Source organism: Falco naumanni, chromosome 1, assembly GCF_017639655.2.
Source record: "Falco naumanni isolate bFalNau1 chromosome 1, bFalNau1.pat, whole genome shotgun sequence".
In the NCBI taxonomy this organism is placed as follows: domain Eukaryota; kingdom Metazoa; phylum Chordata; class Aves; order Falconiformes; family Falconidae; genus Falco; species Falco naumanni.
Window position 1 is genome coordinate 69,332,316 of NC_054054.1, and position 19,573 is coordinate 69,351,888.

A 19,573-nucleotide genomic window follows, 5' to 3' on the forward strand; every position below is an offset into this window, starting at 1 on the left:
ATGGCTCAAATATGGTTCAACATTCATAACCTCTACCATATGTTCTACTTGCTCCCTAATGAGCGAGAATCAACTGTGGCTGTAATCTTTATGCCTCAGTTAAAAGCATACAGAGATGTAAAATGCATGTATTAACCATGAAATAGGAAAAAAGACAGGGGACACAAAGAAAGAAAGAACAATCTAACCTTTGTTTACAAAGCCATTAAGATCCAAGATACCAAGAAAGCTTGATTGAAGGTATAATTTATTTTCTGCATCACATCTTTAACATCATCCAAAATAAGTTTCAGAGAACTTATAATTCCCATATACATCAAGTGGGATGGCAACTGGGCCAAAGCATCCAGTGATACGCATAAGCAGAGGAATGTCAAATACGTGATGCAGATAAGATGGAATGTAATTCATTTGGCAGATGGTTTTTTAATAACAAAACCCACAGTATTAAGAACTGTCTCCGCTTAAATTGTTTTTTTCTAGGGTTTGTTTTAGTTTTGTTTTGTTTTCAGAAAAACAAATTATGTTAATTAAGATATCATTTCCAGTCTTTGAAAAAAAGATGAGGGTATAGTGAAGAAATTATGGCAATGCTTCACAAAAATTGTACAGCAATAGATAGACTGTGCTCAAAAAAATACATTACAGAACACAGTGACACTAACAACTTTGTAAGACAGCTATATACCCATTTATGTTGGCTTTCATATTTTAGATAGGTAAATTGAGAGGAACCACATGAACAGAACTTATTTCTATTGTCAAATTCCTTAAAACTGATACCTGCCTAGCAGGCTATAGTTACATCACACAAATCCGAAATACATTTTGGGGATGAAATACTTGAATTACACAGAATGAGAGTCTCGTAACAGACAAGCAATTGAGTGCTCGAACAAATAATTTTACTGTTTACATTTATGTACTTTTTAAAAATTAGTAAGAATCAACAATGGATAATTTAAGAAAGCATGAAACATTAACTTGATTTATTCATTAATTCAAAATGCATCTGCCTCCCCCAAAAATTAGCACCATCAATGAATGTTTTACAAAGAGATCCAAAACTATCTGACCCACAGTCTACTACAAGAATGAGAGGTTCTGCAAACCTCCAGAAGAAATACAAAACAAAAAAATTGCAACAATTTTAAGTGCCAGACTAATTTTCACAGATTTCTGGTGAGTGGTGTAACAGAGAAAATACAACCCTTAAGTTTAAAGTGACTAACAAATAAAATGTCTTATTTGGAAACTACCAGTCTGAAGTTACAGGATCTGGATGTAAATTTTGGGATTTGCTTCCACATTTCTTGCACTTAAAGCATACTGACATTTACTTTTGCTTGCTTCCAGAAACCTTCGCTTGCTGCAGAAACCACCAAAGAGTGCAAATGATTTCAGGATCAGCATACATAGAAAAGCTGTACAGCTACTTTATGGTTAAAGAAAGGGTCAAATCAGCTACAAGAATAAATACAGAAATATTATTAGTAATATTTATTATTATTATTCAGAAGCTGTTCAAGAGTAAAGTCTTTCTTAATCTTTGATTCTAAAGATTACATATGAAAAAATAATTCCAAAAACCCTGGCTACAAGCCTTTTTCACAGTACTTGCTTACAGGTTTATATTTCCATTATAAATAAGAATGAAACATATCCATATACACTGATGCAGAAACATAATTATTTTAAAGGATGTCATAAATACTTTACAATACACTTGTATACAAAAAATAAGTTCTTGCTACTTACTTAATGTAATACCATACTGCTCAGTAAAATGTTTCTGGATTAGAGGTAAATTTGGCCTGGAAATCCCAACTCATTATTTTGGAAACCATTTAAATTATTAACAGGATTCCACAGACTCTTCAACAAGAAAGACCTAAATTCTGAAACTATGTGTTATTGTAGAAATAGATCTATAAATTCCAGTATTAAGTAGTTGTGCATTTCAGATTAATCCATTTACTGAATTTGCTAGGACTGACCACATTTTCCTGGGTATTCCTCTTTTCCTTCAACTTTAGAAGTGAAAAGCTGGGAGAGGAAAAACTACTCCAAAATTAATTAAATCCCTCACTCTAGCCCAGCCACAATATTCAGAGTCCAGCATGATTAAAATACATTCACACTTCCATTACTACAAATTGTACCTAGAGTTTCAATTTTATTGGAGTAGAAAAAGATGGGTCATGGGCTAGTACACTAACATGGAAGCAGCGTTCAGGTTCCAGCTATTTCATATTTCTCTTGTAGACCTCCTCGGGCACATCAGCTAAGCCCAGTGCCTCAGCTGTTATGTGGGTATTACTGTTGTCCCATGTCACAAGCCTGCTCTCAATTTTAACAGCTGAGAAGCTATAAACTAGATCCCCACAGCAGTAGTAGCAACATAAACATCTACAATAAAAGGACACAATTAAAAGTGTTCCTACTTCTGGAAGAAACTTGTGGAAGAGAGCTATGCTGGAAAAGAACAACCAAGGAACAACTACACTGCAACAACCCACTCAGAAGAGATTTTTAAATACAGATATTTTAAAGTATCTGTACCTTAAAATACTGCTGAATTACTGTCAAAAGAAAAAAACCAGTACATTGTTTTTATGTTAGTCCAGAGTTGAGCTCAAAATGTTCTCACAGAGTTTGTAGGAAAGAAATTTGGTAGTAATGAGAGGGTGAAATGAAAAGTCTGGTCATACATCCTTTCAGATGTTCAATACTGGAAGAGAAGGAGGACTTGATATTGAAACTGAGATACTCATAACTCTCTGCTGAGTTCTACATCCTTATCTTTTCTTCCTTAGAAAATTACTCTGGAAATGAACCAAGTAAAATCAAGTACTATACAATACATGGAGGAAGCAGCAGAATCAGACTCTTCTAGGAAGAACAAAGGACAGATTCTCCAGTCAACAAGCTCTTCCAGGGCATGGACTCTAATTAGGGGTACATGCAGTATTAAGCACAATAAAGGATTCTATGTCAGATAGAAGCAAGATTTTAAATCATGCTTGAGTCCTATTACTATCAGACCAATAACGCAGCTTCCTCATATTGCAAAGCATTGATTCAACATCACCCTGGGGGCTCAAATAACACTCAATTACACACACACACACTTTTTTGGACATTGAACTTGTTCTGAAAAGCTTTAATTTAGATAACATTCTCTCTATCTGTAGCACTGGTTTCAAGCCAAGTCAGACTTCAGGTGTCCTTTCACAGTTAGCATAGCAGTCAGTATCTAGGCACAAGTTCCAAATTGTATGCTAATTTGTCGCAGATACAGTAGCATGCCAATGCCTAATTCAGTTCAGACTTGTACTGCAAAGAGATCTGGCAGTGAAACTGGTGCTTCTGTTGAGAAACTTAAGTACTGCAGGAATGCAAACAACAGAAAAGTCCCTGGCCTTAGGACTCTACAGACCAACAGATGCCTACTATGATTAGAAAGCTCAAAATAAGCAAATATTCACAAACTGGAAATGAAGGAAGTCACACCAAAGACACCCATGACTAAGGTCACGGTGACAGGACTGAGGCAGTCTCTCTTATTTACCTGGATTGTTCTGCAGTATTATACCGCAAAAGTACATTGCAGTGCTCCTGTTGAACAGTAGACACTTTATTCCAGAAGACACAAGATCAAACAGAATATAGAACTAAATGAATATAACTAAACAAACATTCTTCAGTGTTAGCATTGTTGCTCCATCCCTTTCTGCACTTTAATAAAAGTAACCTTTTTCAAGGTGTGGAGAACACTCTTCACAGCAGACTCCTAACAAAAAAAGAATAGTTTAAGTTCTCACTGCAGAACAAGCAATGCTTTCCCTCTCACATTAAGAAGAAAAAGTTTACTGATTTCAGAATCAAAAGAATTCACATCTATTCAAGCAACATTAACCTGAGGAGAGGCATCTTTAGTGGACAACAGCCTTCAAGCAAACTGTTAACTTCTGCTTCTGAAAATAAAAATTCTCCGTTCTTTACACTAGGCAGGTGTACCTATTTAAAAAAAAAAAAAACCACTGAAGTATCTAGGCTAGATGATTTGAAAATGTACTCATCAAAAAGAAATGTAACTGTTGAGTATGTTTCATACTCATATGTGGAGGAATACAGATACCGCAACCTCTACAGAGCAGTGGGAGAAAAAAATAAATCACACATATCACTTTGTAGCAGTAATATGAAGCTTATTAAAAATAAAAACAATAATTCTGTATTACAGTTGACAAGATCTAAAGAATATATATATAAAAAAGCCCAAACCATCCATTTAAAATAGGAAGACTAGAAATGAATCGATATTAATGTCAAATTTGTCATTAAAGTCCACAAAATTTATCTTATGCAGCAAGTCTGATTTCTCAAGCTTACCCATGTATATTTGATACACTAGTTCATTTTTACTTCTGAACAAAGATTTAATTACTTTCTTTTCCCTGTATGAGGGAAAATGAACTATAAACACCAAATCCCTATTCACATTCTTGAAACTTGCATTTTGAGAACAGGAAACACACATGCAAGTAGCTTCTGATGATACATAAACATAAGAATGATATAGATAGATAAAATTTCAAACAAAATATAGCCAACATTACTATGAAATACAATGGAAATATGAGGCACAATTCAAGGTAGTGTATCTACAAATTGCCTTATTTCTTGCACGAAATAAACCTGTCACATTGCAAGTAACAGCCTTGTGTTCTTTCCTAAAGGTCCCAGCTAGTTAAGTCCCACCGAACTTGAACTGAAACATGTGAACCCATCCAGGATGCAGCATGAAATGCTAGCTCACGGAACTCCATGACATATACCAGTATTTCCCAATGCCTTCAACTGATGAAGGAGAGGGAAAGGAAGCCAGTTTCCATACAGTCTTGAACGCCATATACACAGCCTAGAAGCATTTACAACCTGAGCTAATTTTCAGCACAGCCTTCAAAATACCAGGTACAAGGTCTAGGACAGCAAGGAGTGTTTGTATAAAACAGAAGTTTAAGAGTGCATTTTTATTTTTTCCAGCATACTCTTCCTAACAGGAAAGCCTGCAGAAAACACGTAATGCAACTGACAGCCAAGATAAGAACTTTGTCCAGTTTAGCATTTCTTCATGGAAGCACTCAGAACAGTTTACACTGCTAAGAGGTATCTTAGTCTTTGGGGGTGGGGGGATGCTGTTTGGTTTCTTATTTCTTGCCACTAAAAATGCAAGAACACAGGAAAGATCTGCAAATGGGATATTCAAAAGCATTTAAGCAGATTTAAGAGCACTTCGCCAACCAGATACGTTAGAAAATTACAGGTAGAATGTGCTGATCGAATGACTAAATTTCTGTAATCATAACTCACAATACTTACACAAGCAATGTAAATATCAAGACTCCATTTAAGACCAGCAACTCCATGACAGATCTGCAAAAGTTTTAAAGTAACCTCCTGGCACAAACTGAATTAAAAGTATCCTACCTCTCTCTTATCTCTGGATTTTTAGATTAATGTTCCACAATAACAAATTTTATTGGTTCAGATTAGATTTGACTGATTTTAATGTTGAGACTATTCTCCAGCTCTTGTACACTTATAAGATAATTCTACGAACAGTTGAATTTCCTACTTGCTTTTGCTCTTCAATACTTTAGAAGTTTTTAAAGGATGTGAATTCCTTTTGATATCGCTATGGTAAGATGCCAGAAATTTGACAAGAGACATGCGCCAAAAATTAACTTTTCAGAAGCTGTTCCAGACCATCTGGAGAAGATGCATTTCAAGTACAAAATAATTGATACCACCTTCACTAAAACACTAAATACACAGTAGTCTGGCCTTTCCTTTGTGCAATTAAAAGCTTTGAAAATATCAGACTACTCAGGTTATGAATTACTCATAACAAAAAATATTTGGTTTTCTTCTTTTATACCATTGGGTTTGGTTTTTTTTCTTAAACACAGTGATGCTGTCTTCCTTGAAATTGATGATTAGAACTTTAAAAGCACAACTGTGGCCTAAGAACTCACTTTCAGGAAGAGCTGAAATGTAACTCTTGATCTTATCCAACATGGAATTGTGTCCAAATCAAGTAATGCATTCATGGTTCTTAACATGGAAATCTAAACCCACAGAAACTGTAGGTACTTTCAACAGACAGAAAAATGCCTCCTTATCTAATATTTTGTCACAAATGGTTTATGGATTGGAAACAAATTCTGTACCTCAAATCTGCAACAGATAAAGATTGAGGGATAAAAAAAGGTCTGTGTAGCCACTTGTACAACGTTTACCTTTGAGAGTACATACACCACCTGTGCTTCTAGCAGAAATGTTAGTTTCAAAGTATGTTTTATATACACCAGCCTATGTTGCGATTCATAAACTCCTTATCAAATGTCAGTTAAGAGCTTACTAATGCTGCACAAACTTGACAGTACCTCAATAGCGATATGCTTCTTACATTACAATGAGGTAGTCCCATTCCCCCAACGTACAGAACTCTGACACTGCAAAATAAGGTTGTTCAAAGCATGTTAGCCTATGTTTCTGAAGGAAACAGTCTAGTTTAATAACCACAAAATAAACTTCCACTTTATTTATTATGATCATTTATGAATTGACATAAAACCTGGGCAATCACAAACTCTGGGAAAAAAAACCAGTAGCCTAAGAAATAACTCCTGGAGGATATTAAATACTAAGTAGGAGAGATTATAATAGAGTTTCAATAATCCAGTAAAATAAGGAACTGTGAACTAAGAACACAGGCTGAATTACTTTTCACAAATATCTACAAATAATCTAATAAGTTCTCCAAAGTCCATTACAAAAAAAGACAATGTAAATCATCTATGAGGTATTTCGACTTCCAGCAAATCCTCTCCTCCTTCCCTCCGAAATCAATAACAAATAATGTTTTTAAAGAACCTATCCCCTGAACAAAGTATGAGTGAATGCCAATAAACTCGAGTGAGAACACCACAAATTCTTTGATATGTTTGCAGTTAAGGAAGAGGAGACACACACAGGCTCAGTTTCAGTCGTTCTCTGGGCTGCAGCCTTTTCTGTGCCCAAGCACAGAAATAATGCCTTCCTTCTTGTGTTTAATTAATCTTCTGATCTAAACTTCTGTGTAACTTCCCAGTGCCTACATTTCTTTTTTTGAAAGCAAGATTATACCACAAAGAGAAGCTGTGAGAGGTTCAATTGAGAGAACCTTTTTTGACTTGTTTTCTGGGGAACACTGTCAAATGTTTGTCTATGCTACAGAGCTCTCCCACATTCAGACTACTACCCTCCTCTCCTAATGAAGACTTAGATATTCTCATGTGCTCAGTGTTACAACAAAGCAAAAATTACTGGTTAGTTGGTTATAATTCACCTCTTTACATCCTTTCATTTGACTACCATATCAAACAAGTTATTTCCCTTTCCTCCAAATTCCAGCCATAACCTACCCATCAATTCTACCATCTTTTTCAATTACCAAAATGTTGGCCTTTGAACTATGGCAGCATTTATCGTTCTATTAAAAAAAAAAAAAAATCACTTGCAAAATTCTTCTAATGTTGTTACACATGCCAGAAAAAAAAACCCAGAAATTTCCATTGAGCTCCTCATTCTCTTATAAGTATCTTCCAGCATTCTCCTTTATTCCAAAGAATATAAAACTCCAGAAGTTGAGCTGATCAACTTTCCTCCTCCATCACTCCCTGCTCATTTGTTACCTTTTTTTTTAGACTTGAAAAATATTCAAGGCAGAAGGCATAACTCTGATACCTGTTTATACAGCATCTAGCACAACAGACTGCAATTACTAATTTTATGTCCTACTCCAACACAATTAATACGTCAACACTTAAATCCTCAGCTTCCATTTGAAGAAAAAGAGATATTTTAAATCACCGTTTCCAACAGGCGGTCCGAAATTTTGGGATTAGAGGTTACTGAGCTGAGAACTGCCACCTGAAAAGCATCTTTCTCTTGGGTGATGACTCCTTAGTCACAGGGCACAGCTCCATCCATCCAGGCACACTTTCTTATCACAACAGAATTTGCTGCCCTCCTGTGGCCTGTGAAGATTTTAAGCTCCAGAAGTCACACACCAGTGCACTGGCTTCCACTCAACCAGTCCATGCTTCTGTCTTGATAGATTGCACAGCACAACATTACACTTTGAAGAAAGTAAAAAAGTCAAAACGCTGTTGCAGAGATAATGAAGGTCTCCTGATGCCTCTGCCTGAAAGGACTGCTTAGGCTTTGTAGCAGAAATACAGAGATCTGTCACACTTACTTAATTGTTATGAAAAATTTAAAACTCAGCTGTCCCTCAGTTACAGTGGGTAGAAAACAGTAATGTGAGTCACCTACAAAAATACTGCAAAGAAAGGGAAAACACTAACTTCAGATCCTTGTGTTGATTATGCTACATATCTATGCGAATTATGAATCCCTGTACTCTCGGATATGGCAAACGGATGACACACAAAACAGCTACAGGACACAAGCTGTACAGTGGCTACACCCTATCATCGATGTAGTTGGGATTTAAGTCTAATGAGAAAAACTTACAGAACAATCTTCAAACAAGCAGTGAAGACATTTTGCAGCAAGAAATACCAGAATACTGAAGCAGATTCAATCTCTCTTTCAAAGAGAATGCTGGTGCTACAAAAGATCAATTTAAATTGTACAGCGACTGGAACACTAAGATATTAGTATATCCTGGAAAAAAATTATGAAGACTAATGTCATCGACGATTTCATACTCAGAATATTCCGAGACAAAGAAAGGCATTAACTCCCCCTCCTTTTAAATCTTTGTAAGTAATACAAATATACTAATGCATATGGAACTCAATACTACAACATTTGACTAAAATATTTGGGAAGTTAGAACAGATCTTTCAAAAATGGAAGTATTGGCCTCAAAGTAAAAGCAATCTTTTCACTGGATTATGCAGAAACAGGACAGGATTTCTTTACAAGTTTTTAGATCATATCCAAAGGGTTTTTAAGGCATTCATATTCCAAAAATGGGCACATCATTACAAAAGCATGCTGAAAATCAGGTACATACAGATTTAAAACTGGACAAGGTATAAACACGAATTTGCTGCAAGTTTGAACACTACATGCATGCTGTAGGAAAGTTCCAAGCAAAGAACAAAACTCCTGAAACAGGCACTCAGTTCTTCCTCATAGCTGCAGACATAATGTTTATTTTGACCTATTCAGAGACACTCAAGAGAAAATGGAATGTGAACAAAAAAAGCCAGCATTCCTCCATCTAATGATCTGTTTATATTTTTGCAGAAGTTCTGAAACAGGCAGATTTTTTTGACAGCTCAGCTGCCATGAGGACCTTCCGAGGGCCAGCAGTGCATGAATGGTCAACATCTGTGTAATTCAGACTGGATAGCATATGTGGAATCAGTTATTAGAAAACAGTAACACTATAAACAGGACTCAAAAAAAAAAAGTCATTAAATGCCTTCTCACGTGTATTTTTCAGGCAAAAAGGAGCAAGCAACGTGTCACCATTGTCTTCCTCTACAAAGTGTCACTTTGTACCACTGCATCATCTCTAAGTATACCTTACTGTCATTAAAGGAGATAAATTTCTATGGCTTCTTCCAAAATACCCCTGACGATGACTTTGAGCCATGTTTAGAAGAAAATATCTTTTTGGGTCACATTAATCATCTGTCATGGATTTTTGCTGGTCATTGCCCCAAACCAGAATTGCTAGAACGGATCATCAATCCTTTGCTCAATAGTAATCTTCCATAAAGATTCAATAAATAATGCTACAGAGTACTTCACAGAAACTTGTTCTCTAAAACTCTGGCTTAAGAGATAAATAATATAACCTCAGGGCTCTGCTATCCCATGAACAAGGAACACAGAAATATAAAAGGTGCAAAGAAACAAATAAACTCTACTACAGTGATATCAGGAGGAAAAGAATCAAATAGTTTAAATGAAATAAAGGCCAGAGTTACTTAGTACTTAACATTCATTGAAGATGGAAAAGTAATTTAACAATCCTGTTTAAAAAGAATCTGCTGGTCATCTACAAGTTAATGTTTGTAGTTCATATGTCTTTCCATATGCATGAGAATTTTCGAGACAAAAGGGAAAAAACCACAGTCTAATAAATAAAACTACTTTTTTTTCTCTAGGGCAGATCACACTCAAATTCTAGCCACGCATAGCCAGCTTAGGCCAGTGACTGTCACGTGTAGACACTTTGTAAAAGTTCACTCTGGTTAACAACATGCTTTAAATTTAGTCAGAACTAAGACTACTTTGAATTACAAAAACAAATCATTAAGAATTGCCTTCAGTTCCCAAATCATAAATCCCTAAACCATTTCAATTGGAAAATTGCAGCATTTAATTTTAATTCTTTAGTAAACAAATACAAACCACAACGGGACTAAAAAAAGCTTCCACTGAAGTTTATACACTGTATTCCGTAAAACAAGTCTCTTAGAAGCCTAATAAAGTCACAATTAACAAGGATTTGTAAACCATAAAACCATACCTCTAGGGATTAAACTTCATCAACAACTGAACTCCTGTTACAGGGGATATCCAGTACGAAGGGATAAGACTTCAGTGATTCTCTGAGGGTTTACACTTACGCCACAAAACAAAGGTGACATTATTCAGTATGAATATCAGCCGTACGGGAAGTCCCTCAATCACCCCTCACCATAATAATTTTTTACAGAACAGGCCAAACACCAATGAGAATGTGTCATAACTGAATCAAAATGCAGCTGTTAGAACTTGATAATATTCTTTCTAGTAGTATGATTTTCAATAAGATACACTAGCAACTGCTGGTTTTTTCTTTGCAGATTTTGAGTATTTCAGAGGCTGTTAAACATGTCATTTAGATCAAAACCACTTAAAAATGCAGATTTCAAGCAAACTTAAATGTACTGAACTTGTATGTTTCATAATGCAGAAGCATTGTTTTCACAAGACATACAAACCTTCAATGTTTTCAGTATTTGCTTCAGTAAAACACTGTACCTAAAAATCATTATTACATACTAATTTAAATTAGTCATGTAATAGCTTTGCTTCCTGCCTCCAAACAGGCATCTTAAAAATATAAAATAATGTCTTCCCTTGTTTAGTTTGGTAACCAAGACAATCACTAAAGGAAAAATAGAGGAAGAGCACAGTAATAGTAGGAACAGCATATATTGCCATGGATGAGTTACCTGGTTTGGTGGCATACCTGATTTATTATTTCCAGCTACACAAAGAATTTTTTGTTTAAAAAGAAGTAATTGTATTCGAACTCCCATCAAAATTGTCCTCAGGCAACGCTATATCCCTGAACAGTCAAAAGATCCAAAGAAGTCACATATGAAATCTAAAGTTTTGCAAGAATACTCTTTTTAAAGACAAGCCACATAAGAGTGAAATTGCAGTAATAAGTTTCCATTTTCTTACACTTATTACCTCAAATACTAATGTTGCCTACATTCAAGCCATGCGCATTTCTCTTTCTTACTGAAAATTTTTTATTCCTCAAGTATTTATTAAGACTATGAGGCAATTTGGCTCCATTATCATCACAGGTTTTCCAGATCTTGAATTGCAAAACACAATACAATCATAAATGTGGTTGAAACTTATTTAAATGAGTACAGCAAAACTATAAATTTAAGGAGAGATTAATGAGAAGCAGCTTTAGTTGAAATTCCCTTGGACTGTTACCCATGTGGCTTGCAGGCAAAGAGCTGTTTGATACAGCTGAAGAAGGATGAGTTCCTGGTCCAGGATGCTTGAGATACTGAAATAGGCTACAATACTATTAAAAAAAGACAACCTTCAAAGCCTTTCAAAAAGTTCTGACAGGCTTGGAAGGGAAATAGAGAACTTTAAAGCGTTTAAGCCTTTTGTTTTATAGAATAAATGACTGCCTGGATCTCATTTTAGAAACACTATTGCTTTGAACATTTAAAGTAAAGCATATAATTTGCATCTCTTGATTAGCAAAAAATTTAATAAAATATCAGATTCCCTAAAACAGCTTTGATTTTTAAGCATCATGTATTCTCATCTCAGAAAGCACCTCAAGTCTAAAATATTCCAAAAGGAATACTAATGTAAAAAGCAGAACAAAATAAAATAACCGTGATCTATCTCCACAAAATAACCCTAGAAGCAACTTGCATATATTGAGTCAATCCTGAGAACAGTTTCAAATCAAATAACTCTGCATCTAATAAAGCATTTATTCTACAGTTGTTATGTTAGTCAGTTCTGCCAGCAATTACAAACAATTTTAATATGGACTCAAAGTCACAAACTTTTAAGCTGGTTAAAAGATAATTACCACATTTAATGTTGTTTTCCTTCCACGTTGCTACCAAAAAAAAAATTAAAAAATGCAGCAACTGTTAAAGCATCAGTAATCTCTAATAATGTGAAGAGAACGGCTGACAGTCATTTGGTATAAAGACAAAACCGAAGAAATCGACATTTCCAAAATACAAGGAACTCTGTTGGAAGCCAGGTTTTTCAATGGTTGATGGACCAAATCAAGAATCTCATCATAGCTCACTGATATCTCCTCCTTCATTTCATTAAAGCTGATTTTGTAGATGATAAACAAGGGCTTAAAAATTTTCAAAATTTTTCTCTGCCATGTTAAGTCTCTGTATCTTCCCTGTTGAGAGGCCCTGCTACATTAAAGTATCTTTCACTTAATATCAGTTCTGCAAGTTGAAGCAAACACTGATCCTCCAGGATTGTGGTCTGGCATACCACTAATTGTGCTTAATCAAAGCATCTGTTAATTCCATAGAACTGCAACACTATGTTCTGTGTTATTGTTACTGTTCCAGCATGTTATTTAATGGTACTTAAATTTTGAAGATGTTTCTAAACTAAAATTATAAACATTATTTCTATTCCTGTTGGTCTACCCCATATGCTTAACAGAAGCTCTTTTTAAAAACTGATGTCCTTCATAACTTATTCTTTCACTTTAGAATATCTAACTTACAATTTAATCTCTATTCTGGAGAAAAAAAAATAAAATCATACTGTGAAGCCACAGATCTGCTTTTAACCGGGTATCTTTTTAACATTATTATTATTCCATGAATCATTCTGCTGGACGCAAGCAATTACAAATTTAGCTTATAGCCAGAATCAGGCAGGAGACAGGTATAGATGATCATGTTGTCTATCTAGCTTTAAAATCTATGAACTGATGAGTTTAAAGAGTGTCATTGATCTAAAGAAATATCATACAGAGGCATTTGTTACTTAGTATTTCAGATCCTGTCTAGAAAAAAAGATAATCGTTATCAGGCCGAGGTAGGGGGGTAGGAGGAGCTCAGGAGAGTCTGGAGACCCGAGAAGTAATTTTACAAAACAACATCCTAGTAAACAGATGAATTATTTTTTAAAATAGCCCCACAATTACTTGTATATCTAGTCTTCAAAGAAAGATCAGATTTTTTATCTCAACTGTAGACAAATCAGCTGATGTCTTAATTCATTAATTATGCACACTAGAAATCAAGACTAAAGATCACTCTGAACAGTGACATTGGTGAAACCTGATGAGCAGTCATCATAGGGAACCTTGTTTTGATCACGCTAATTTGTCATTCAATGAAGGAACTGCATATCCTAAACCAGACTATATTTGTACTGTTAATTTGTAAATGAAAAAAAAACCCTTAAGCTGATGAGGAAGTAAACCATTGAAATATTCCTCTGCATACTTTATTTACAAATACTTTATCAAAGCCTAATGCAAGTTTATTATAAAATGTCCTACAAAATCAGTGTTTATGGACAGAGAAGGAAAGGAGAGTAGGTATGGAGAGAGAGTATGCAGAACAGCAAATTACTGACACAGTACTCAGTATTTCCAAAGTACTTAGGATGGATGATATCAGTCCTTCAGAGCTGATCCCAGAGGACAAACCAAATTGCTACGAAAAATAAACATAAATGGGATCTTGAAGATCAATGGTTGCCCAACTATAAAAACGTTTCTCATGTCCGCATCCCAGAGAATTTTTATTTAGCTGATTCGATTTTGCCAATAAAGGAAAACATTCTTGCCTTCCTACTGTATTTTAACAATTCCAGTGCAACATAGTGTCAGCCAAATATTTGTAATTCATTATTCTTTCTGCCAAAAAAAAAGATTTCTATTGCAGTAACCTAAACTTGTAACATTGTAATGTTGGACAGTAGATCAAATACAAAACCTGGTTTGTAAATAATTAATGCCACAAAGAAAATGTGAGCATTAGTTCTATGCAACAATTTTCAAAGGGAAGCAAGTTTCACTGCCTTGAGGTTTCAATGATCTGTTTTTTATTAAAGAGTAAGACATTGTGACAAACAACTCCTCTGCAGGTATATACTATGAAGAAGGTGGGGTTTTTTCCAGTGAAACACAAAGATAGTGGAAATTTCCATCTTTCCTTATTCTTAATAAGTAGTTTATTTAAATTAATTTTTAGAAAATTTTCTATTCTTCATCTGGCCGTACATATTGCAATGTCAATCTCAAAGCCAAATACTAGATTTACTCATAATTTCTTATCATGCTCAAATTATTTGAGATAACCAGTCATCAGAAATTATGTTCAAGCAGTTTCGCTTATGTTTCTGCCAAATAAAACAATATCCCAATCCCAAAAATGTAGCATTTCCTTTTGGAAAAAAAATTATCCCTACTACCAAACATAAAGAAAGGTGGCACAGTAATAAGAGTTTCATCCTCATGTTGCTATCCTTTCTGTAAATCACACAAGCTATTTCTAATGTGAACATTCTGTATTCTGCAAGTACATAAATAACTGAATATGGCACCTTTAGTAAGATATATATTCATGCATATATTAAAATTCTATTAATAAAAGCAGGCCTCAAAAAAAGAAAAAAGCACTGAACATCAGATTCTGAGCTGCCATAAATCATTTAGAAAAAGACAACAACATAAAGGCAACCTTTTAAATTTTATATATATGTATTTCCTGAATTTGGCTTTTTTTTTTTAAACTTCAAAAAACACATTTACAATATATTATGAATTATTCTGTGGCTTATAAATCAAGGTAACAAATCTCTTCTCAACAACTGTTTAAGGGACAGCCTTATCCCTGAACAGTTGATACTGGGCTTTCCAAATTTTGTCGTTTTAAAAGCTAAGCATTCTAAAAATCCAGCAACTTCCTCAAAAGTCTGAAGACTTGACTGCAAACAAGGGGCAAGTATCAATCAGGGTATCATTTTATCCAGGCTAACCTTTCTGTGACAGTTTTATGTAGTCATTTCATTTGGCCATCAACTTGCTACCGATCACAAAGCAAGCATAAATCAAACAAACTTGATCAGAGTCACTCCGTCTTCAGCGAGGCAGGTATGCACTGCCTTGCAATGGATTAACACCTTTTCTTACACCTGTGCACCAGACAGAAAACAGGAAAGGCCCTATCTTTTTCCCTATCGGCTTTTTTAAACTCATACATGGAAAATTTCACCTTCTCAAGTCAAACACTTGTCCCAGTCAATTCAATACTAGGCATCAACTTCTTACTAGGAATAACAAAGCATATAAAATACTTGACATGCTTCATTGGGAGTAGTGTTTATACACAATCCATTAAAATGCACTTGTTTAGGAAAAACTGGCCCTACGAATAGGACCAACTACAAAGTTAAAGGGCTACATGTCTTACCATTTGGTAAGAGCAAGCTGCACTTGTAAAATGTATTTTGTATACTTGTAAAATTGTATTTTCAACTGACCTCCACCTCAAACTCCTCAAATTCTGTAACTGAACCCTCAATCTCCTACTGTGCATGCACTCCCAGTTTCTGTTATAGTAGTCTTTCCACATTCACCTGACAGCCCTATTTCAGCTAAGGATCTCTTTTCTGATCTACTACAATTTCTTTCTTTAAGAAAAAATATTTTTATGAGGAGGAGGGCATTACTCACTGTCATGGTTTAACCCCAGCTGGTAACTAAGTGCCACACAGCCACTTGCTCACACCTGCCCTCACACAGAGGGATGGGGAGGAGAATCAGAAAGGAATGTAAAACTCCACGGTTGAGATAAGAACAAGTAAATAATTGAAATAAAATCAAAACAAAAGAACAATAATAATAACAATAACAATTATAATGAAAAGGAGGGAGAAGGGGAGGAATTAAATCCAAATGGAAACGAGGAAAGAAAACAAGCGATGTGCAACACAACTGCTCACCACCTGCTGACCAATTCCCAGCCGGTCCCTGAGCAACGATCAGCAGGCCTATAGAATGTAGTTTACAAGCCTACAGAATGTTGTTTATTACTTGCTACATTCATTCTGTGAGCAGTTTCACACTTTGGAAAGAATACTGTAAATCTGTTCACAGCTAACCCACTACCTTTGTAAGTAAACACCATCACATGCACACTCTGTCAGTCTAGCTGGTAATTTCAGAATGAGATACCACAAATAAAGCACTTTTCTTCTTTCAAGTACTTCCTGCTTAACAAGTATTTCACCTCATGGGAAAGAGGTAAGGGTTTGTGAGACTGTGGGTCAGTTATTTCTCATTCTTGAATTTCACAGTTGGGTAAAAATCTTTAATAAAAACCTATTTTAAAGAAAAATATAGATTCCTGTTAAAAATTTAACCTTTCTCCATTCTTTTATTTCACAGTGAACACAAAGCTTGATGAAAAAATTGCAGTACCAAAGACTTACATCCCTATATAACATCAGAATAATAAAGCAGCAACAGGGTTATCAGTCTCTGCCCCCACATACACACACATTCCCCCTCCCCTTAATGTGCTTTGGGTGAGCCTAAAGGAAGCACCTCTAACCATAACCAGTCAAGCTGATCTTGATACCCACAAAGCTTTTGCAGATAATAGGAAATTAACCTGAAGACAAAAAACGGTTTCATACACACAGGACCAGGAACACAAGCAGACTCCAGGGTTGACTGAAGCTCCAGAAAGGATAAAAAAATAATCCTTTCTACTGCTGCCTAATATGAGCTGTGAAATCACAGAAAAGATGCCCCGTTTCTTTATAATCCTTTCTACTGCTGCCTAATATGAGCTGTGAAATCACAGAAAAGATGCCCTGTTTCTTTGTTGGTCACAAATCTAATTAAATATAACCTCCTCTTTCCCAGACCTCACATTTAATCAGCAGTAGCACACTATTTCCATTCAGTGCAAGCCCCTCTTCACAAAATTTCAGTCACCACCTTATTAGGCAAAAAATGGTCTCATTATCTCATTCTGCTTCAGAAACATGACTAAACAAATGAAATGTAAATCACGATGTCATAATCTTTCGTTGTACAACAGTAAATCTGTATCAAAAATACTGAATGAAATACGTACAACCTAAATAATACATTAGAACTTCAATCATCAGTAATCCTTTTCTATAGTAAATAGCTGTGCAGCAAGGTGGTCTAATTAGACTTATAGACTGAACAATTCATTCCCAGAACCCCCACATACATGTAACACAAATTCTGAGTATCTAAGCTGACACAGAGCAAAGGAAGTATATCATGTATGCAATTAAATTAAGATTTGCCAGAAAATTAAATTTACTGTGGATAAAAAACAAAATTAGTTTTAACTGAAATATTCTTAACTTTGTCTCAACTGCTATGAACATTAGTAAGGAGAAATTTATTTACCAGTTATAGTAGTAATCTGTTTGAAAGCTTGAATTGCATTACTCAAATCCAGTTTAAAACCCTGTGACTACTTCGTTAGCATGCCAGGCAAGATTTAGTAGTAAAATACTGATAATTCAATTCATGTAACAATGATTAGACTGTTGTAGCAGAAGAATCAGAAAACAGAGAACAGTACCACTTAGAGCAGCAGAGGTAAGCATGCAGATGTAGCCAACTGAAAAGTAAAATCAATTCTCCTATCAGGAAATTTCTTTTTGTCCTCTGTGACTCTGTTGCTCCCAGACTAAAAGCACAACCATTTAGAGTTTCCCTAAATCAGAAAATGGTATCAGCATCACTGCAGTCCTGCGTGGAGGGAGGTGAAATATCTCTCTCAGCACCTTGTTGAGCTAGCAAATCTTCCCCAAAATTGAATTGAAAACTGATTTCAGGTATCAACATCGTCAGTAACTACTTTAACAAACATGAAAACAGAGATTGAGCATGTACGCATGCAGGAAGCAGCAGGAGCCGATTTCTTCCCCAAACAAGAGTATAAGAGACTCCTTCCAGCACATTTCCAAATATACATTCATTATGTGTTTTTGTATGGTATACATCTTTTTCAAAATTTCCTTTCAAATAGATTATCTTGACAAAATTATGAACTAAAACTTACAGCCAAAACCCTGAGCATTGGAAATAAGCAAAAATACTTTTTCACATCCAACAAAATATTAGAACTTGTCACAGAAATTCAATGCACATAAACCTCCCCAAGCATTTCAGCAGTCTGACTACAAATCTATTTTAATATAAGTCTATCCAAAACATCCACATAAAGTCTGAAGAAACATGATGTAATGTTGACACAGATGCAAACCCAAGCTTTGGGTTTTGGGCTTTTTTTTTTCTTCCACGCTAAAGGAAAGACAGGATCAATAATTAACGCAGGATGTGCAACTTCCCAGTAGAGTTCTCTCAGGACAAAACCAGAGGAAAACAGTTCATATTAGAAGGATGGACACTTCATATAAAACTATAAATCTAGTCATGGTGCACATGAGGGTTTTGTTAATGGCTTTCTGAACCACACACAAATTCAAAGCAGAGTAAACCAACATCAAATTTGATCTTATTTTTATAGCCTGTATATTGGAATGAGAATACATGCCTGTATTCACACAGTTCGATTTTTTAAAAAAGAGAGAGTGTTTTTTTTATGTGTCTATACAAACTATATTGTATGATTCCAATTCCTAACATATTCTGCGAGATATTAGGTATTTCACATAATGGTCACTAAAGAGCATCTATATATGTTGCATGGATATTTCTGTATTCCTCAAATCAGAAGTTCTATGCCACTGAGGTTAAACTAAGTTACCTTATTTATACAAAAGAACACAAACCTTTTTCTTCCCTGTAGAAAGGAGTTATCATCCACTAACTTGTTACTGGTTGGCAGTATGTATAAGACCTTTTAACTGTGTGGTGGAAGAGGTATTAAATATTCACAACACTAATGAAAACAAACATTGTGATAACCAGTTTTTTCTTCGTAGAACAACAGCCATTAGGCAACAGACTGCCCTGCAACCCAGCAAAGCAAACAACCCTACAGGGCAGGGAATAAAGCCACAAAAGGGAAGACTCATTCATATGTAGCCACCAAACTTTGCTAACGAATATTATTTGCATCAGAATAAAATCAGCTGCTGCTGCTTTGGGAGACATGGTCTATGTACAACACCCATGCCAATTATATTAACATCATGTAGTCAGAAATCACTGTTCTAGAAATGGAAGAAAAGTTCAGGATAGTAGGAAACAGTGGGGGAAAATATGGTTCAG

General features: G+C 35.2%; 1 protein-coding gene across 5 annotated transcripts in view; it reads right to left on the reverse strand.

Annotated features, from left to right (window-relative positions):
• GSTCD (glutathione S-transferase C-terminal domain containing) overlaps nt 1–19,573 on the reverse strand; it is a 73,781-nt gene that overhangs the window by 35,446 nt on the left and 18,762 nt on the right. The gene's annotated exons all lie outside the window — the stretch shown is intronic.